Raw genomic sequence first — 6,000 nt, forward strand, 5'->3', positions numbered from 1 at the left:
TATTAAGCCCATGTGATCTAATTCTTTGTTTAAGGTCATTGTGCTCTTATTTATTTTCTGTCTTGGTTGATCTGTCCATCAGTGAAAATAGGGTGTTGAAATCCCCAGCCATGAATGTGTGTTTCCCAATGTCTGATTTCAGATTTGATAGCAATTGCCTTATGTATTTAGATGCTCTTTTTTTGGCGAGTATATATTTATGAATGTTATGTCTTCTTGATGTATTGTTTCCTTAATCAGTGTATAGTGTCCATCCCTATCTTGTATTACTTTCTATAGCTAGAAGTATATTTTATCTGATATAAGTATGTCTGTCCCTCTCTTGCTTTGGTCCCATTTTCTTATAAAATTGTTTTCCAATCCTTTACTCTGAGACTGTTTTTATCTTTGGAGCTCAGGTGTGTTTCCACAGACATCAGAAAGTTGGATTCTGTTTTTTAATCCAACCAGACACTGTGCTTTTAATTGGTGAATTCAGTCTGCTTACTTTTAGAGTGATTAATGATACAGAAAAGTGTGCCATTTTGTCCTTATTTTTATGGTTCTATTTCCTTGTTCAATTCTTTCTGATATTCTTCTTTTCAATTTAGATGTGAGATTTCCTTTGGACATTTATTGGAGGTGGTCAAAAGCTTGCAAGCTCCTTCAGCTTCTGTTTGTTTGAGAAGCCCTTTATTTTATATGAAGGAGAGCCTTGCAAGATAGGTATTCTTGGTTGCAGTTTTTATCTTTAAGTATTTTGATCACATCATTCCATTCTCACCTTGCCTGTAGTGTTTCCTCAGAGAAGTCAGATGTTAGCCTGATTAGGGTTCCTTTATAAGGTATCTTCTTCATCCCCTTAGCCAGCTTCAGGATAGTCTTTCTTTGTCTTGAACTCTTGGAAGTTTCACTACTATGTGTTTTGGTGTAGGTCTTATTATTTTTAGATAACCTGGTGTTATTGTAGCTCCATGGACTTGTATATTTAGGACCTTCTCTATGTTTGGGAAATATTCCTCTATTATTTCTTTCAATAAGTTCTCTTTTCCCTTCTCTCTTTCTTCCTCTTCTGAGAACCCCACTTTTATATTGCCTTTCCTCATAGTCAGAAAATCCTCAAATTTCTTCATTCCACCCCCCCATTCACAGCTCTCTTTCTTCTTCCACTAGGACTGTTTGCACATTATTATCTTCAAGGTCACTGATTAGATCTCCCATTTGGCCTGTTCTACTCCTATGTTTCTCCAGAACTTTTTACCTCCTCTATTGATCATTTTACATCCCACACCTCCATTATTGTCTTATTTATTTACAGTAACTGACATTCAACTTTATTTTTTCCAAGAATAGTTTTGTTTTATTTATTTTAAACATTCTTGTTTATTTTTTCATAATATAGGATTTCTTCCCTTAGGGAACCACCAAAATGACCACAGTCCCCCACCACACTCCACCACACTCTCTTCCTCCCCTGGGTTCTCTACTGTCTTATTTAAAGCTTCGATTTTGACCTTCTATTCATTAACATCATTTCTCTGGACATTAATTTGTTTTTCTGAATTTTCTTGTATAACTTTTACATGCTTTTCTGTTTTTTCTTCCATTTCTCTGAATTTCTTTATCTTGGCAGATTTGAACTCTGTTCCTGATAGGAAGAAAATATCTTTCATGTCTTTGTGGTTGGGTTCTCCAGATTTCTTCTCTCTGTGTGGTGTAGTGTTTCCCTGTGAACTCAGGTTGCCTTTTGTTGTGGTTTTTTTCTTCCTTTCATTTGCTTTCTGAATATTACAGGTGTAAATCATCTACTTTTCCAGTAGATGGCTCTGTATGTCAGGGAGAACTAATCTGTAGCTGGGTCTTCTGTGGGTGGGGGAGTATCCTGGAGGGGTCTGTTGCTGGTGAGTGGTGTACTTGGACTTGTGCCTGTGTTACCACTGCTAGCCCTCCTGTCTGGGTTTCAGATCCATATCTCTGCACTCAGCATGTTGGGCTTTTGGTGGCACCCCAGTTTCTTCACTGTATTTGCTTGGTTACCATTTCTGCCCACTCCTGGAGGAAATTGGTAGGATCAGTTGCACCTTTCTGGGCTTTGTCTTTCTCACTGGGGGCCCTGTCTACCTGGCTTACCCCAGCACTCTCATCTATATCTCTCAGGGTTAGATACACACACAAGCAGTTTTGCCCTCCCTGGGCATGGGGAGGAACAATAGTTTCTGCCCCAATGGGAACCTCTCCCAGACTCATACTTTTATTTCCCATGATTGAATTTCTTCAGGCACTCCTCTGTCATGGGCAGTCAATGTTGAACGCAGCGATCATTATACATTCTGGCTTTGCCCCCCACATCATGGGTTCCTCTGAGTGCAGTGTCTATCTAGACTTATTCCATTCTCTCTAGAACAAAGTAGGGTACTTCCTCAGATACCATCATCCCCCCCTGGGTTCCCTTCTATTTATGTAACTACTTCCCAGTTCCTTTTTCTAGGTCCTTCTCCTCTACCTGTTTCTTCAGTATTGTAGTACTCAGGGCCTTATCTGAACACTTTTGCTTTACTTTTCAATTCTACACACTTTTCCTAAGAAATGTCACCCCACACTTATGACTTCAACTACCATTAATATGCTGATGACTTTCACATTTGCTTCTCCAGCACACACCATTTTTCTAAGCTAAGACTATGCAACTGCATATTCTACATCTGCATATATCATAAGTAGCTCAAGTTCAAAACTGCTCATCTTCTGGGCTCTCAAGTTCAATAAATGGTAATACTATCCCTTCAACTACTTAAATCATAAGCTTATGAATCAGTTTGTCTTCTCTTTCACACCATATATGCAATGAATCTAAAGTCCTGTCAATTCTTTCTTTCTCAAAAATCTCCCCAATTGACTAATTTTTTATATCTCCACGATAACTTACTAACCAAAAAGCTATTAGCAAAACTTAATTGTACTGCTCCAATAGCCTATGTAGGTTCCTCATAAAATTTATTGTTCCCCACTCCAAAAATTTCTCCACAGAACAAAGAGTAAAAATTATTAAATGAAATTTCATTGTCATTGTCTTGATCTCCATTGCTCTGTGCAGCTCCCTAATTACTGTCAAACTTTTTTTTTGAGGTAACTTGTTTACAACACTGCTTATGATTTAAAGGTTTAAGTTTATACTTCTTCGGATATATGTTAACACACTGCACCCACCACCAAAGCACCCAGAGTCCTTCACTATAGGACTGGGCCTCTCCCCACTTTTCCCCACCCAAACCCATCCTCCCCTTGTAGTAGCCTCAAGTCTGCAGTCATATTGCTAGAATTTGTTTTGGTTTAGTTTTGTCCGTTTCTTTGTCTTGTTTCTCTATATTCTACATATGGTGACATCATCCAGTATTTGTCTTTCTCCTTCTGACTTATTTTGCTTAGCAGTTATATCCTTCCAGTTCTATCTATGTTGTCACAAATGAAAAGACTTCATCCCTTTGAATAGCTTTGTATACTTGAGTAGTATTCCATTGTGTAGATATACCACAGCTTCTTCATCCACTTATCTGTTGTTGGGTTAAATCAAATTTTTTAACATTGCCATGTCCTTACCTACTTCTATTCTATCTCATACCCTGCCTTCTTTACCTCATTTTATTCCAGGTATACTGGCCTTCTCTCACTTCCCTAAATATACCAAGTTTTCTCCTGCCATAGCCATTTGCCCAGATCGGCCTATCAAGCCAATCCCTTTCAGATAGTGTACTCTTGAGTATTCTTTAGATCTCTTAACTATCACCTTTGGCTCTGATCCCTTGAAGATTTGATTATGTCTTTCATTATACACTTCTGCAGTACTCAGTGTTCTCACCACACTTGTAATTATTTAATTACATGTTTCTTTCTTCTGCTGCTAAGATACAAACTTCACAAAAGTAGTGATTATGCTGTAAATTGTTGTGTCCTTGCGGTGGCATATTGAAAAACTGTTGGGAAAAAATAACATGTATCAATACACTACAGTCTATTGTACTCATAAATAAAAGTTTCAGATAATTTAAATTATAAATAATTAATGTTATTACTGCCTTATAGCTGGGGGTATAAATTGAAAGATATGTGTATTTCAGTCATGTTTATGACTTAGACCTATACTTCACTCTTTATTGCAATCCTGTTATAAAATGTGACTGAGCTGTTGACTCAAAATTTTTAATTTGTATTATATATGGCTTGAAAGTCATGCATTATTCATTCAATGTCAAAATGTCCAGAAGCACTTTTAATTTTTCCTTATTTCCTACTGTGATTTTCAAATCCTGCTGGGTCAGGTGGCATTGACTCATCTTGGAAAATATATTCATTTGACTTCACTTATTTTGACTTTCAAATACGAGTTCCTTATATTACAGAAATAAAGAAAGAATGAAAGAAAGAAAGAGAGAGAGAAAGAAAGAGAGAGAGAGAGAAAGAGAAAGAAAGAAAGAAAGAAAGAAAGAAAGAAAGAAAGAAAGAAAGAAAGAAAGAAAGAAAGAAAGAAAGAAAGAAAGAAAGAAAGAAAGATTTTCTCTTTTTCTCTCTTGGATACAAAGCCACAACCCACACTATGTTGCCTGCAAGGAACTAATTTTATTATAAAGATACAGATAGGTTAAAAGGAAATATATGTTAAATGGTATATGTACAAAAATAATACATCTGACAAGGGGCTGATATCCAAGACCGACAAAAAACTCACAGTTCAACAAAAAAGAAAATAAATAACAATCAAAACAGGGCAGAATAGCTAAATAGGCCCTTCTCCAAAGATGACACACAGATGCCAACAGGCACATGAGAAAATGCTCATCATCACTTACGGTCAGGGAAATACAAATCAAAACCACAATGAGATACCACTTCACACCTGTGAGAATAGCCCATATAAAAAAATACCAACACCACAAGTGTTGGTGAGGGTGTAGAGCAAAAGGACACTTGCTCACTGTTTGTGGGAATGTAGACTGGGTCAGCCCCTGTGGAAAACAATATGGGGGCCGTCAAAATATTAAAAATAGATCTGCCATATGACCCAGCAATTCCACTCCTAGGTATCTACCCGAAGAATAAACACACTAATTTGAAGGGATATGTGCACTTCTATGCTCATCACAGCACTATTTACAACAGCCAAACTATGGAAATAATCTAAGTGCCCAAAGACAGATGAGTGGATCAGGAAAATGTGATATTTATACACAATTGAATAATACTCAACTATTTTAAAAAAAGATAAACTTGCCATTTACAACAATATGGATGGAACTGGAGGGGATTAAGCAAAGGAGAAAGACAAATACTACATTCCACTTATACATGGACTGTAGAGAAACAAAACGAAGGGTCAGATTAAACCAAACCAGTGACAAACTCCAGAAATCTGGCTGTAGAATTGAGGGTACCAGAGGAAGAGGTGAAGAGGTGAGAACAAAGAGGGTATTTTGGCGGTGGGTGTGGTATGGTAACAGCACCTGAAGGGGGAGATCCTATACCTCTAAATTATATATAAAGTTGTAAACCAATGTTACCTCAATTTTTTTTAGAAAAGAAAAAAAAACTATTATTTTTATTGAAGTAATGTTGCTTTACAACATTGTGTGTGATTTACACCTCTGCAAGTGTATGTTACCAATCACACCTACCACCAAAGTACCCATAGTCCATTGGGTCCCCTCCTCCATTTATTCCCCTCCCTCCCTCCCACCCCCTTTCCTCTAGTAGCTTCAGTTCTACAGTCAGATTTCTGGGGTTTGCTTTCCTTTAGTTGTTTTTTTTTTTAAAGATTTATTTATTTATTTATTTATTTATACAAGCACTGGGTACAGTCAGAAGCATGGGAGTCAGAATTCACCAGAGCCAGAGCAGGAAGCAGAGCAGGCAGAAGGACCGAAGCACACTGCTGAGGGGAGCAGCGGGCAGCAGGAGAGGTCTGCGCGCCATGCGGACCCTTCTCCGGTGGCCGGGGAGCAGCCGGGGATCGAACCGGCGCCGCAGAGG

This window comes from Talpa europaea (assembly GCF_964194135.1).
Source record: "Talpa europaea genome assembly, chromosome: X".
NCBI lineage: Eukaryota > Metazoa > Chordata > Mammalia > Eulipotyphla > Talpidae > Talpa > Talpa europaea.